This window comes from Dendrobates tinctorius, unplaced genomic scaffold, assembly GCF_039654945.1.
Source record: "Dendrobates tinctorius isolate UK_male_01 unplaced genomic scaffold, ASM3965494v1 ptg000171l, whole genome shotgun sequence".
Lineage (NCBI taxonomy): Eukaryota > Metazoa > Chordata > Amphibia > Anura > Dendrobatidae > Dendrobates > Dendrobates tinctorius.
Window position 1 is genome coordinate 7,152,749 of NW_027361838.1, and position 17,402 is coordinate 7,170,150.

A 17,402-nucleotide genomic window follows, 5' to 3' on the forward strand; every position below is an offset into this window, starting at 1 on the left:
AGGTATAGAAACACAGAGATGGTGAAGGTTTCTATCTTATCCCAGTGCTAGATCATTATTGTAGTGCAAATCACAGCTATGTTGAAGCTAATTTTTGTATTTGCATATATTGTTCGGTATATATGTAAGCCATTAGAACCTACATAGAGAAAAAATTCAATGAAATGATTTTCATCTCGTTTTGGTTTTAGACAGTTTTTTCCTTCTGACAATACACACAAGTGCTAAAGAAGCATAACGTGAATTGGTCCTCAGGAAATGCTGTTTAAAAGCAGTATATTATAATGACAGGTCCACCAGGTTATTATACCAAATGGCACCAAATATTGGGTAGTTTGTATTATTGCCACTAGTAAATGGTGTATGTGTCTGTATCAGCACAGCTTCTATCCCTGTAACTTGACAACGTCTTCACTCTACTGCTATGTAGTCCTGTCTGTGGGGGAACACCAGCTGGAGGGACTCAAGCCCATTTTTTGGAAGCCAAAGACTATCCAAAAACTCATTAGAGTCAAGAACGAAGAGGAGTTCATTCTAGGACTCCATGCTTACACACTTAAAACCATTTGGACTAATGTGTCGGCGAATAGGTTGACCAACGCGCCCAAGGACTTGCTGTGAATGGCAATATAAGGAAGGCTGCCAGTCCGGTCAATCATGCACGCCCGGAACCTGTGCAAAATCCAGTACTGCCCAAGGTTCTCCTTTGTGGAGTAAATATCTCTGCATATCATTTGGGATTGCCGCTTTACACAGCACCTGTTGCTTGCCCTGGAGGACAACCTGAGGACCACTGTCGGAGCCATCCAGTAGGCTTGTTGCCTTATAAACTGATTTATGGACATTATTTGTGTCACCAGAAACCAGTTGTTTTGCAGAAGGAGAGCATAACCATCCAGGACTGCCGTAGGCAGAGCCACAACCTGTTTACAGACTATGCTGTCTTGGATGGTTCAGATGACAAGGACAAGGATTAAACCATTCTTGTTCCCCCTCTCCCCTCAATGTGTGCTGTTTGTCAATAAAGCTGTAGGCCTATGATTTCCCCCATCCCTAAACCCTCCTTCCCATTTCCCTTTTCCTTGTTGCGACTTGTTGCACTTTGTTTGACTTATTTCCACTTGAGTGTCTTGTGTAGCTTAGGAGTGCAATGTATATTTTAGATTCATGTTCTAAGAGCCATAACATTTTTTTTAAACTATTTTTCTAGAAATGAAGTTGAATGGGGCTGGACTTTTTTTGCAGTATCAGCTTTAATGTTTATTAGTGTCATTTTGGAGACATTTACAATTTAAGAAATAGAAAGAAGTTCTGTAGTTATTTATGTCATCTATTTTGGACACAGATAATATATTTAAAATATATTTTTTGTTGCATAGGGAACGTATGATAAACGCCAGCAATATATATTTGGGTACATTTTTATTGTGTGCACTACGTAGAATAAATTAAATGTTATTTATATTGTGCAGGTCAACATGATTATGATGATACTAAATATATAAAGTTTTTATCATATTTTACTATATTTACCCAATAAAAACTTTTTTTTATTTAGCCATATTCTAAAAACAAAAAACAATAAATAGCTTTGAAAAATCGCACATTTTCCAGAGTTGCGCAAAAATTTGGAAACTTTTGGAGTTTTAAACCCCACGTTGGATCAGCTTAAAAATGGGAGGAGCTGAGGTGGGATAGGCGTATCCAGACCTTCCCTGAGATTCATCAAACCTGCCAGCATTTTCTACACCAGAAATGGTACTCCAGTCCATGACTGAAGTGGCATTTCTGGCCCAGGACATGGACACGCACGCTGCTTACTAGAGGCACCAAATTTATTAAGCTGCATGCACCTCTAAATGAAACTGGTGCCATGTATTTAGTCAAGACTGTTGTTGCTTGTTTTTTGGTGGGATAAGCTCTAGCTTTTATTGGTACCTTTTTGGTGTATCTGCAGTTTTTTTTTTATCACATTTTATTTAATTTTTAAGGTGTGGTGCCCAAAAAAATCTGAAATTCTTGCATTGTTTTTGTAACTAGTATGATTTTTTTTTTAAAGTGCGAGTCATTATGGATATGGCAATACAAATTATGTATTTTTTTTTTTTGCAAATACAAGGAAAATACAGTTATTGTTTGTTTTATTTACTTAAATTTTTATTTTGGCTTCCTTACATGGCATACCTGTAGGGGGTGGACTGACCTATGGACCTGTGATAAAGAGGGAAATGTAAAGGGATGATGTATACAATGCTTTATTTTGACTTGTATGTATATTGTGCGGGACAACAGCTATAATTAGTGAAAGATGGAGTAGTACCGGGTTTTGGCCACAAGATGGAGACAGAGAGCAGTGAGAAAAGGACTCAACAGCAAGTCTTAGGCTAGAGAAACCACATAGTCATGGTGGGCGGAGTTACGGGACTGAGAAGGGGATTTCCAGAAAGAGGAGTTATAAGGAAGGAGAGTCCCAGGAGCAGGGCAGATACCCAGGAGGAAGAGAGAAGTGGGAAGAGTTCAGGAGAGGACAGAGGAAGGAGAAGCTCAGGAAAGACAGAAGAGAAAGAGACGGTTACTCGGAGAAAGGGGTGGCCCTGGAAGTACAGCTGCTGGACGGGACGGCAGTGTATAACGGAGGTCTGGGGTACAAGACGGCTGGACACCAAAGAGTGAGTAGGTGTTGCAGCAGGCAGACTCGGACAGGGAAACGCTGTGGCCGTGGGCCTAACGGCAGCCACAGTAAAGAAACCCAGGGGTCTTCTCGAACAGAAGCAGAAGAAAGGTGCCAGGGAGCAGAAGCTGTTGTGTCTGCTGTGGATGTCAAGAGGACACCCAATAAAGTTTGGACCTGATTGAACGGATTTCTGCGTCTGTCTCCCATCTGTTCCGCAGCCGAAAGGGGCCAACCCCCTAGTTGGCCCACGTACTACATACCCATGGGGTATTGTTAGGCCTTCTGCTGATATAGCAACCCATTGGTTCCCCATAATCTCTGACTTAAAGCCTGAGCCAGCACAACCTCCACATTGTCCTTATAGGATGGTTTACAAGAGCATCAACAGGGTCATACTTTGGGAAAGTGTTGAACACCCCTAACTGACATTATAACTCTGAAATCAGAAAGGAGAAACATTTTTTTTTTTTATCAAAAAAGTAATTACACTAAAATGTAATAATAGAAGTTGGGAGGGCAAATAGTGGTGATCCATGGTGATTACACCTTGCAGTATCCATCTCTAGAATTGGAGATTGCAAAATATAATATTATTAATGTGTTGCTCAACATTCAAGCCTTCAATGTATGTGCTATATGTAAATGTACAACCATCGAGATAAGCTGCATAAACATATGAAGTATAATTGATTAACCCTGAGGTTTTTAACCTAATTAATAAATGGGCATATGTGTGTGCATATATATATATATATATACTGTATATATATATATATACTTGAATTTTCTCTTACGGTGCACTGCTTGAACTGAATAAATTTCACTTTCATTCATATTTTCGAGTGCTGGATTTACTTTCCATTGATGTCTACAGAGTAAACAGTATCAATATTCCTCCAGAAGCGCTTTACCACCAAAAAATGTATAAATGGTATACACTTACGTTTTATTAAACATGGGAGCTTACAGGTGGCCGATTGCCTACATATATCATTTTCTATGGCATCTATTTTTTTACGATTAACATCTTGTGACATATATCTTGAGATGTATCAGCTTTACGGACAAATTAACAGATTATATATAGGATTTGTAATGACTTTCAAATCTGTAGGGGTCTGATCACTGGAACCCCCAGTGATTTTGGGAACAGAGATTTGAATCCGTCAAAATGAAACAATGGTCGCACTTATACACCATCGCTCCATTCACTCATTCATTATCTTTGAGATTGCCAAAGAAATCTGAGTGATTTGCTTATTCTCGCAATCCCAAAGAGAATGAATGGAGCATTTCAGTGGAGCAATTCTAAGGAGTTCGGGTCCTATATTGGAAATATCCCTTTATGGAAGGACATAAGTTACAAAAGCTAATAAATATGAAGGTAAAATATGTGCTCTTCTATGGGCTTCTTATATCCTTCAATGGACCTCTGCATTTTTTCTCACGTTATTCTACAGTACAAACACATAAACCAGACAAAGAGTACAAAGCCTGGCATCGTTTCTGCTTTTCCACAGTTATCAATGACAATAATTACACTGACCACAACATTGTTATTATTTGCTTTTATTTAAATGTTTCCCAGGAATATTGCAAGAACTAATACCGCATAACAAGCATCCTGCCACAAACATCCTTTTTTTTTGCTATTTTTCATATTGTCTATAGATAAGGACCGCAGATTGTGGATAGGAGGAGGCATATATAAATTGTTGATTTTACTATTTTTAATGTATTTTTGGCTTCCTAATCTTCTATACTAATGCAGGAAATGTATCTGTACTTAAGAAACAACCACACTTTAGAATACATAAACCTCTAGGCTGTCCTTCCTTGTCATATGCTGAAAAGGAAATCATACAGTAAATGAACAGAAGATGAGCTATTAAATCAGAGATTTATTAGAAATGTATTCTATAAGTAAGCTCTACTGTCCACCGGTCCTCTCTGGGCTGCCATCTGGAATTTCTTGGCCACAGGAAGCTGAAAAGTCCTGGTTATCCAAGGGATAAGATTGTGCTATGGATTTCATCCTGTAAATGGAACCTGTCATGTACAAAACTGTTATTAACCTGAAGATTTGAGGTTAAAGGGAACCTATCACCAGGTTTTTCCCATATAAAGTAGGTACAGCACCTGTAAGACCTCATATACAGCATTCTAGAATGCTTTACAGCTGTATAAATGTCCCCAATGTGCTGTACATAACATAAAAAAACTAAAAAAGAGCTTTTATTATATTCACCTACAGCACGATCCAGTCAGATGGCCGTCGCTGGTCTTGATCATTACAGTACTTTGCTCAGCCATCAGCAGAGCAGAGAGAAGTGCGCCTGCGCAGGAGTGCGATGCCGAGGACACTGTGTGTTGACATAGGACGTGTCATCCACATAATGCAAGAAGGAGGACGGCATTGCAAGAAGAGAGGAAACGCTGGATCAACACCAGTGACACCCATTGTACTGGACCTCACCGTTTTCTGTATGACTGCCATATCATTTGGAGTATGTAAGATGCCCATGTGAGGTAGTCATCGGTGAACTTCTGTCCCCACACACTTTGGCATCCTATAGACAATTGTGGGTCTGACTGGGTTGTTAGAGTTGCGAGGGCCTTTTGCCCGTGCAGGCCGCCGGCAGACGATGGTATTGACTGGCCAGGACCACGAGTTCCACAGATTAGTAAAAGAGACATCTGTTCAGACATGGGAACTTTATTGAACTTGATGAGGGTTTTATACAAGAGATATCGAGTTCACAGTCTTAAGCACTTTTTAATCACAGCTAAAAGCCTTTTCACTGACATTGTTTCCTTCCACTGTAGTCTGCTCCAGGGCCGGTATAGCACACTGTTTTGCCCTACTTCATCACAACCTAACTTGTCGCCATAGTACAATTTAGTGAGTTTCTCTACACCCGCTCAGCGGCTCCGCATCCTATCACAATGGACGCCCTGAATCTACCGCTCGGGACCGTCACTAGTCCCACAGTCTCAGTCCTCTTTAGGGCCGGACCTTATTCAGCATTTGTCATCTCCTTTGTTGTAATCCCCAAACGACAGCACTGCACACTTGTTTAGACTAACTCCTCTCTGACTAACTTCAGGAAGCAGTTTACTTGCCCTAGCACTAAGCCCTCACCCTGTAACTTGTTGAGACCGACATAGCACTTGTGAGTTGACTACGATTTCAATTACATTGTCCTCACACATGTTTTACAGTATTTTTTCATAATTTTTCATTAATTTAATTTTCTCAAACTATCCATAGGGGTACCTTTTTGGTGTGAGTTGACTAATTTTCCAATTCCACTGTCCTCACCTTTGTTAGTATGTATTGTATCGTCATTACCTTCCTGGAGACATATTTATAGTTATTCTAGTTCAGTCTGTGGGATTAGCAGTACAATGCTAATTTGGCAGCAACTACCCTATTTTGCAGACTATAAGACGCAAGGCACCATAAAATGCCCAACAAATTTTGGGGAGGATAATAGGAAAACATTTTTTTTCAATAAAATGGTGGTGCGCCTTATAGGCTGGTTTTACTGTAGCTTACCTGGAGAGGTGGCTGTGGCAGAGCAGGGTCACAGAAGGCAGGGTCGCTGCTGCAGGAAGTATGGTCGCTGCAGCAGGAAACTGGCAGTTGCGACAGAGGGAGTGTCCCAGCGCTGCGGGCCATGGGCTGTCAGAAAATGTAGGTGTATGTGACAGTCTGGAACCCGCAGTGCTGGGACACCCCCTTGTCTTAGCCCGGGGGCCACAGCACCACCCCACTCCTGCCGCCACCGCTGCCGGCCTCCTGCAACACCTCCTGTGACCCTGCTCAAACTGCATTACCTCCCCAGGTATGCTACATTCGGATTATAAGACGCACCAACATTTTCGTCCCAAATTTGGGGTGAAAAAAGTGTGTCTTATAATCTAAAAAATACAGTATTTACTTGGGGGTTCTGCGTATCTACATATAAATTTGCATACTAGTTTTTTTGCATTACTGGTCATTGCACACAATGCACATGTTCATCACTTCGTAGGCATTAAATGTACCCATCTATACCCATATTTACCTGGTATCTTGCAGGGTGTGTATATGTTTTTGATTCTTTTATGTAATTTTAACTTTGTGTGTGCGCCTTTCTCTTTCACCCACCACATACTCATTTGTATGTTTAAATAAAGGTTTTGATATTTTTACTATATTCTGATTGATTTACTGAGCTGCTGCTTTCGGAGCTCTTTGTTGGCTTTCATGTCATTCCGAATGGGTCTGAATTTTGTATTCTTGAAATACATGTGCATTTATTACTCTATGACATTGACAGATACATATATTCTGTTGGCCAATAATGTACATACAGTATTTGCGCCTTCCCTTGTTCTTTTTTGACTGTGCAAAGGGAGAAGAGATCTTTCTTCCCTACCTTTATTACTCACATAAATAGTAGCAGTGGCATGAGGAACATTATGCAGCAGAAATAAGCACATAGGCTCAGTGGTTAGCATTGTAGTCCTTGTAGCCATGAACAGCATCTGTATGTTTTATGTTTGATTACTCCTGGCAACAGTGATGATAATGTCTGTAAAGTGCTCTGGAGCTAATATAACTATATATGCAAGTAAGATAATTAATGAGGAAGTAGTGTAGCTATGAATCCAGCGTCGGGGTGAGCAGCAGCATTGTCTCTGTGTACTTGTGCCACGGGTCAGACTGGGATGCCAAGAGCCCACCAGTAGCATCAACTACAGGGCCCCACTTTTTCAGCTACACGCAAATAAGACTTTATCCTCATTCACAAAATTTTCATAGCAATAAACTGGATTGATTGTTAAATTAATAGGATGTTGCCTTTTCCTGTGTATCAAGTGTATTGTGCCAAATACTGCTCACATCAGTGGGGGGTGGCCCATTCCTGCACAGTGGCCTACCAGGATTCTCCTGTTCTCCTGTTGGCCAGTCCCAGTCTGCTTGTGCCTATTTAAACAATCTACTATGGCAAATCCCCTTTGGATACCTGTTGGGTTGAAGGTCATCAGCTTCAGGAAATAGGGTTAAAATACAAATCAGTGTCAGTGTCCTGACTGTGTGGTATTTCCTGATGAAGGGGGCATGAGACCCCTGAAACGCGTAGAATAAAACCACTGCAATCATACAGCATTCTCCTGGAATTTGTCTTAGCGGCAGCGCGGAATATAACTACGAATTCCCTTTGGATTTAATATTTCCATGCAAGCATTAATTGGTTTTCATTTTGTTAGAGTCTATATGTCTGTTATACACTTCTGTCTGCATGTCCTTGAGTCACACAATCCACTGCGCCGACTGGAAAAACGTCGACTGCCAAATTGAAATACCCAAGTGATGGGTATTTCCATATGGCACCCACTGCTGGTACCATGCCCTTCCACAGTACCACCAACAGAACATTGCTGGGACCCCACCACTGCCACGGCTCCCCCCCCGCCGCTGCTGCTGGACATGCTGCTGTTGTTTCCCGTCCCCCGCCAGATCTGCCAATGCCTGCCCACCCATCCCCGCCACAGCCGGCAGGAAAGACTGTGGCTTGCGGCCTTTTCACGGGCCGCAAGCTGCTGTCTTTCCTGCTGACTTGTCACTGCCATGACCCCCACACCCGCCACTGTACCCCTCCGCCGCAGAACCCCCACCACTGCCGTTACTGCTGGCCACCACACTGGAGTCCCATGCTGGACCTGCTGCTGCCTGCCCACCATGTATATGTATACATAAGCACACACACACGTTAATGTTGTTCTTACATTGTACTAGTGTTTTTAAAAAGTTACAGCTGTGGTCATTAGTGTGGGGAGGGATTTTAATTATGAAGGACAGCGTGATGTAGTTTGCAAGGTAATTCTTGGTTGGGTGTGTGTATTTATGTGGAAATACTGTAGGGAGAGGTACCGTATATACTCGTGTATAAGCCGTGATTTTCAGCCCATTTTTTTGGGCTTAAAGTCCTCCTCTTGGCTTATACACGGGTCATATACCTGGGGGTCGGTGGGGGAGCGGGGGTGTCACAGATCATACTTACCAGTCCTGCTGCGGTATCTGTAGCCTTGCTCGCTTCTCCACTGTCTCCCTTCCTGTCTTCAGCGGTCATATTCATGAGTGTAATGAGCGGTACCACGTGACCGCTGAAGACAGGAAGGGAGACAGTGGAGAAGTGAGCAAGGCTACAGAGACCGCAGCAGGATGGGTGAGTATAGCGATATTCACCTCTCCTGGGTCCATCGCTGCTCACCGCTGTTTCTGCTGCATCCTGTGTAAGTGGCATTTAGGCAGCAGGGGGTGAGGTGACGTGATTAGTGCGCGCCGCCCCTCTGCTGGCTGAACAGTCACTGACACAAGAAGTGGCAGACAGCGTCGATGGACCCACGAGAGGTGATATTTTTTTTTTTTTTTGCAGCATATGGGGGCATATTCAATGGAGCAGCATATGGGGGCTTAGTCTATGGATTCCACCCTCGGCTTATACACGAGTCAATAAGTGTTACCATTTTTTTGGGCCAAAATTAGGGGGGTCGGCTTATACTTTGGGCGACTTATACGCGAGTATATACTGATTACGTTGTTAGAATTTTTGCGGGGGTTGGTTGTTCAAGCTGTATTTTTTAGGGTGGTGAGAGTGGAATTCAAAATATCTTATTTTTTCAATTTTTTTTCTTTAGTTTTATTTTAAAAATCATTGTTGCACACATAACAAATATTAACTACATCGTGCTTGTTTACTGCAGGAAGTTGCCCAGGCCACCACTGCCAAAACCCAGTGTGAACCCATTGCAACCCATAATATAAGCATTAAGGCCTGAAAGCTTTAAATATGGTTTGTGTTGTAAGTAACAATTCTTTGTACTTACAGATTTTAGGCCAGACATGTCTTCTTCTGGGAGCCCTCCCTCACATCACCAGCGAAATGAGGTACATATGTTTTAATTTTTTGGGGGGCAGAACATTTTTGGTACACATAACTCTATATATGCATTCTTGTTTCATAGACAGCTGAACAAGAGGGTCTCTCAGAAGGAGACGGACGGAGCGGAGAAATCCCTGGAGTGCGATCCCCGAGTGTAAGTATCTTTACATGCATTGCACAAAAAGATGTTCATACACATCACTGTACTCCAAAAACAGGTCAGCATAAAAGCATTTAATTTTCCTTTTTTTTTTGTTTGTTTTTCATTAAAGGCTTCTGATTCTGTGGCTCGTCGGAGAGTTCCTCAAAGCACCTCCCAGAGTCGTCGTCAACCACGTCGGTGCGGTCGCCATAGAGTAAGTAATTTTTTGGGGGACTTTTGTAAGGTTTGTACTTAATGCTGTAAGTGTTATGTTTACTTTTTTTGTCTTTAAACAGGCTTCAAGGCTTCAGAGCGTGCTCACGATTCCGACAGTGAGGAGGGGGCTATTGATGTTGACCTCCTCATTGATATGGTGCAAGATCGTGAGCCACTATGGAATATGGCTGACCGCTTCCATGTGGATGCTAGAGTAACTCGACGACTCTGGGAGGAAGTGTGCCAGGCTGTGGTACATAATTGGGAGGAACTCCCATTCTCAGGCACAGAAAGAAAAGCATAAGTATTCACATTTCAGTAATGTTTCCGGATGTATTGTGTTTGATGCTAACCATTTGTGTTTTCACTTTTCAGGGGAAAGAGTTCAGTTGCGGTGTCGGTCAATGCGGGATCGGTTCAAGAAGGAGTTCAACAAAGAGATGCAGGCTCCCAGTGGATCAGGAGGATGCAGGAGCCACTATAAATATGCGCAGGCCCTGGCGTTCCTCCGATCAACTATGGTGACAAGAAGGTAAACATTCCTACCAGAATTTACTAATTAAAACTGTTAAAATGTGTAACCTTTTTTTCAGCCAGGGCTAATCAATAGCATGATATTAATTTCAATTTTTTTTCCACTTTTTTCAACAGCACCTTCACCAGCACACAGGAGCCTGCATTGAACCCTTCTGGAGCGATCCCCCAGGAGGCCGTCACCGGGGACCACGACATACCCAACCCCTCTGCACCCTCCCTGCCTTCCCTTGTGTGTGATCCCTCAGCCCCATCAACCTCTGCTGGAGCATCTGTGCAGGCTTCATTACATGAAGCTGCTGTTGACGAGGTAGGCTTTCCTTTACCTCACCCCTCTGACACTGCTGCCCTCTATAGAACACCTTTGAGTTCTGGGCGGCTGCGTCAGCGGGGTCAGGAAAGGCAGGTTGCGATGGAGTTTTTGCATCTAAATGCATCCTTTCAAAACGCTATGAAAGTCATGACCCAGCAAATGACTGCTGGGTTCAATCTTGTTAGTCGAGAGGTGCTTTATTTAAGCACACGTGTTGAAAGGATGCATCTAGGTGCAAATAAAGCGCCGCATCATTCTTTTTTCAAGGCTGTAGTTGAGCGCCTTGACAACCTAACTCCTGAACAGCAGATGCATGTAATACAAGCCTGCCAGGTGGCCTTAGCACAGGTGACATCAGTAGCCCCTCCAACCGGCCCAGTAGTTGCTCCAGGCCCAGTCCTTCCTACCCCTCCTGTACCATACCATTTTAGCCAGTACCAATCTCCTGCCCCTTTCCATGCTCCTTCCCCATACTAGTTCCCAACTGCATCCGTGCCTCCACTCCCTGCACAACCTACACTCCCTTCCCAACCTACACTTCCTGCCCAATACATCCAGTCTCCTTCCACATCCCAAAGTCAACCGTCCATAATCAAGACCCACAGTTTTGTTTCCCCCCAGTCTATTGTTTTCTCCATCCCTTCACCTGCTTTATCCACCCCTTCACCTTCTTTCTCCATTCCTATACATTCTCCTTTGGTCTCTGAGCCCTCACCAATCCTCCCTCAATAACGCCGCTGTTGAAGTGGTCCAAACTGAGAGCCCCTCCAATACTTTTTCCGCTACACATTATACCAATCTTTAATGTGTTTTTTTCACCCAAAAGTATTCTCCCAAAAATTTTCAGAAAGAAAAACTTTCAGCAAAAGTTGACAAAAAATAAATAATTTTTTTGGAGTCAATAAAATCTATTGTGTTTCATGTAGAATATTAAATGTCTATGTATAAAACTGAATGAGTATGTGAGTGTGTGTAAGAGTACATTTGTGAGTGTGTGTAAGAGTACGTGAGTGTGTAAGAGTACGTGTGTCAGTATGTGAGTGTGTGTGTGAGTATGTGAGTGTGTGTAAGAGTCCGTGAGTGTGTAAGAGTACGGGTGAGTATGTGAGTGTGTGTGAGTGAGTATGTGAGTGTGTACAAGTACGTGTATGACTAAACGCACATGTGTGTGGCGGTGGGGGGAGGCCTGCTAGTGCTGGCAGTACTGTAGAAGGTCCAGGTATCACCAGCGGGTGCCACCTTGGCATACCCATCACTGGGGTACTTCAATATGGCGGTCGGCGTACTGCCGGTCAGGTGCTAGGTTATAATTGTTAAAAAAAGGGCAAATAATTGTTTTACATAAAGGGCCAAAAAGGTCAAAAAAAGTTTCAATGCTTGTTCCAAAAAATGGCCAATACTGCTTTGAAAAAGGGCCAAAAATGAAACCAAAAAGAGGCCAAAGGTCAAAGGTAATATTTTGATAGGATGGCTATAGTACTCTACCTTGAGGTGACATACTGAGCTAATGTGTCCCTCATTCTGGACAATGGAACAGTGGTGGTCTATTTACTGCCCAGTACCACTAGTCAACATCCATGTCACAAATCCTACCTTCTATACCCCCCACCTCTTTGTTCACAATTCACATCCCACCATTGTTTCCACGTAATATCCTAGAAATCAGCAACCCCATCCTCCCTCCATAATACCACTATATAGCCCCTACATTATTTTCTACACCACATACTACATGAATTTGTACAAAGTGTTTAAATAAATGATTCCTATTTAGCTTTTAAAGAGCTTTATTGTCTGGAATTTCATAATTTAGAATACTTTGGGTAAAAAAAAAGGTACTAAAAGAATTTAGAATACTGTTGGTACAATACTTTGACAAAATGTAAGGGAACAAGGTGCAATAACTTTACCCTAAAAAATTGTACAATACAACAAGGTACAACATTTCTTTTAAAATCTCAAACCATGTCATCTTGCCATTCAACTCCACCTTCAGGTGACATAAAGTACTAAGCAAATGTGTCCCTCATTCTGGACACTGCTAGAGTACTTCGCACATTAACAGTGCGATAATCATGCAATGTGGTTTCGACATCATTGTCTTCTATGGCAATCTGTTTCTTAGTAATAACAAAATTGTGTAGGACAACACATGCTTTTACCACCTCATCCACATTTTCAGTTTTCAAGTTAATTGAGGTCAACAGAACTCGCCATTTTGCTGTAAGAATTCCAAAAGAACACTCCACCATCCTCCGTGCTTTTGTCAGTCGATAGTTGAACACTCTTTTTGTTGGTGTCAAGTCTCTGCTTGCATATGGCTTCAGCAGGTGTTCTGACAGTTGAAACGCTTCATCACCTACGCATACAAATGGCAGTGGTGGGCCGGAAGTTTGAGGAAGCGGTCTTGGAGGTAGGAATTGGAATGTGTTTCCATACAAATTACGGCCCATTGCTGAAATTTTAAAAACTTGCAAGTCATTGGAGCGTCCATAGGCCCCAATTTCCACCGCAATAAATTTGTACTTGGCGTCTGCAATCGCCATTAGGACTATTGAGAAATATTTTTTATAATTAAAAAATTCATATCCCAATCCAGCAGGTTTTGTGATCCTGATGTGCTTGCCATCAACTGCACCCAGGCAATTAAGAAACTGACAGATGCTGTAAAATTGGTCAGCTATTTCTAGCCACCTCTCTGTTGTGGGCTGTGGGATAAACTCTTTATGTAGACTGTCCCACAATGTGCGGCATGTGTACTTGATGATACCTGATAATGTTGAAATCCCAATCCTATACTGGTAAATGTAGCTGTGGCGCCCCCAGGAGTATGGTCGCCACAATGGCATTGCCTTCCTCCTAGGAAGTGTGATGTCATGCTTGGAAGCAATAAAGGATCTCTCTGGCAGTTAACCACAACACACAATACAGCTCCCACTCCAGGCCAGCAGAGGGAACTCTGAACCAAAACTGGGGAGGAGCTACTCTCTGGGGGCCAGGAAGGGAGATGGGAGTTCGTGTGAAGAGGGCAACGTGTGTGGATGTGAGGAGAGGGGCTGGGAGATTGAGCAGAGAGTTCAGGCTCATTCCCAGCTATAGCGCATGATCTGGAGCCCGGTCTCCAAGGCTGTACGGACACTGATGGTCCTGCAACAGAAACCAGAGGAATAGGAAGCTGTAAATGCTCTATTCCCACATAAGACTTGGAGGCACAACAGCGACGTGTGAGCCAGAAGAGGAAGGCTACAGCTGTCTGCCATACGAGTGAGTTCTAGAGAGAATAAGCAAGTGGAACTTCAGTGTAACACAGTACTGCAAGTACCTAAAACTAAGCACTAGGAAGGAGACCACACAACCCATCTGCCTAGAGAGATTCCTAAGTTGCTTCCAGGCTAGCCAGCTCCTGTGCCATCTGTAATCTGGACCCTGGACTGCATTTGCCAAGCAAAGTAAAGGTAAAGAAACTGCACCCTATTGTGTCCTTGCCTTCTTCCTGCAAACTCTCCAGCACTGCTACATCTCTGTGCCAAACACTACACCCTCTTCCTCAACACCTACCCTCTTCATCTACTCTGCCCTGGGACTACAGCCCTGCCTGTGGAGGGCTACACCATCATTGCTGCACCCCACCATCTGTCCCAGAGGATCTGTCTGCAGCGTCAGCTTAACACCTTCATTGCCGAACACCACAGGTGGCGTCACGAATCATTCACTCATAAACTTTATTCCATCACTTCATCCCTTTTACATGGGCGCCCAGGGCCATGGACCGGGTCACCGCTGCTGTGACATTCCCCTCTGAGAGACCGGTCCGGTACCGAGTACCCCAATGCCCTGGGAGGGCGATGCATTTTGGCATCACGAACAGGATTAACGGAGCCCGGTGTCTCCGGGTCCTGTGTGCCAGAGACTGTGCTTTGTGCTATAGACTATCTGTGCAATTGCCGCCATTGCCGAACACCACAGGTGGCGTCACGAATCATTCACTCATAAACTTTATTCCATCACTTCATCCCTGCCTTCCACCGGCCAATTGCGGCCCAACGCGCCCAAGGAGTGAGAAACAGACTGTCTATCATGAAAGAGGCCACCCTAAATCCATTGCCTCATCATGACTGGGCAGAAACCCAGGATAGCGACCCCGCAGTCCGCCTGGTAAAGGAGCTACTTTCACAAGCTGACTCACGCCCAGATCCAGATGCTCCTGAAGAAACCCAGCAGTTGTGGAAGGAAAGAGGCCGGCTGTTCATCTATGAGGGAAAGCTGTGCCGGAGGAGTATCAATGCCCGCACTCATGAGTTGGTCTGGCAAGTGGTAGTCCCAAAGAGGGAGGCATCAATGGTCTTGGAAGCATACCACAATGGAGCTGGACACTTCGGATGGAAGAAGTTGGAGGCCTTGCTTTGGGAGAGATTCTACTGGGCTGGTATGAGGAAGGCTATTGAAAATTGGTGCCGGGAGTGTGGACAATGTAACCTGCGCAGAAAGGACCGTAACAGCCAGCGAGCTCTTTTGCAGCCAATAATAACCAAACAACCACTTGAGTTGGTAGCCCTGGACCATGTGAAGCTGGTTCCAAGCCGTTCAGGCTACGTTTATGCTCTTACCATCGTTGACCACTACTCGAGATTCCTGGTAGTCGTGCCTGTCAAGGATTAAACAGCCAGGACAGCAGCCAGAGCATTCCAACAGCACTTTTGTTGACCACACTGATATTGCGAGCGAGTGCTTACAGATCAAGGTCCAGCTTTTGAGGCAGAAGTGTTCCAGGAATTCTGTAACTTGTACGGTTGCAAGAAGATCAGGACAACGCCGTACCATCCACAGACCAATGGCATGTGTGAAAAGATGAATCAAGTGGTGATCGATCTACTGAAGACCTTGCCTTTGGAAGAGATGAATCTGTGGCCAGAGAAGTTGCCAGATCTGATCGACCTCTACAATCACATTCCTGTGAATTCCACCAACTGCACTCCAGCCTACCTAATGAGAGCGGGGCCTGGCAAGCTGCCTATTGATTTGGATATGGGAGTCCTTACACCTGAGGTAACATCACCAGATGCTGACTGGGATACAGAATGGCAGCAGCAATATCAAAGAGTACAAGAGTGTGTAGAAAAGAGTCTAGCTCAGGCGAGACAAAAACAGGAGAAGAACTACAATCAACATGCACCTGCAGTTCCCTTGTCACCAGGAGAACAAGTCTTAAAGAGGAAAAGAAGGATGCATAAATTGGATGACCAATGGGAAGCTGAACCCTACACCGTCTTACCATAAAACTTTGACAACACTAAAGTGTGCCTTATCCGTAAGGATGGAGGAGAAACATCATCAGCAGTATCGACGGATCATCTGAAACTGTGCCCTGACCAACTAAAGGACAGAATGGAAGAGCAAAACAACCTTCAGCCCATAGAGGAAGAAGAACAAAAGGTCAGCACTGTACTCAGAGAATTCCCTGCAAATTGGACTATAGCGAATCAAGCCATAGTGGTGCCAGTTTTGACCTTTCCCCAACTGGTAGTGCAAGAAGAAGTGACTCAAGACCACCCTGGAAACCAGCAAGTACAAGCAGCGGATGCCACACCAGCCGTGGAACAAGAGAATTCTCACCCTGCCAGTGGTGAATCTGTCATGCCCACAGTGAGTAGAAGTGGTCCTAGGAAATCTAGTATCCCTGTGCTATGCAGAACCAACAGTCATGTAGCCAGTACAACACACACTACACCAGTAGTCATTAACACAAGGCATCCAGTAAGATCCCCAACAACACCAGTGTACATAGGTCTGTCCATAGTATCCAACGTATACCACCCCTAAGGTTTCATATATAGATAAGTTTTGTAATTGTTAATCTGTAAATATGCAACGTTTCAAGTTTTGTGCCTACAGAGACTCTGTAAGAATCTTTTGAACAATCTCAGTTTGTTTTTGATGGACAATTGGACCACAGGACTATGTGTGGCCAAAACAATCCTTGTAAATAGTTTGCCAACTTGCTCAGGAATTGCACCATGGACATTGACGCTTGGACTAATCGTCATCAGGACTATTTTTGAGCTTTGGTTTTTGTATCTTTCATTTTTTTTTTAAATCTTGCTACATTTATAATTGTTTATATGTTTACATGTTTTCCCTTCAGTCCGGGAGTACTGAATTGCACTAGGGGGGAATGTGGCGCCCCCAGGAGTATGGTCACCACAATGGCATTGCCTTCCTCCTAGGGAGTGTGATGTCATGCTGGGAAGCAATAAAGGATCTCTCTGGCAGTTAACCACAATACACAGCACAGCTCCCACTCCAGGCCAGCAGAGGGAGCTCTGAGCCAAAACTGGGGATGAGCTACTCTCTGGGGGCCAGGAAGGGAGATGGGAGTTTGTGTGAGGAGGGCAACGTGTGTGGACGTGAGGAGAAGAGCTGGGAGATTGAGCAGAGAGTTCAGGCTCATTCCCAGCTATAGCGCATGATCTGGAGCCCGGTCTCCAAGGCTGTACAGACACTGATGGTCCTGCAACAGAAACCGGAGGAATAGGAAGCTGTAAATGCTCTATTCCCACATAAGACTCGGAGGCACAACAGCGACGTGTG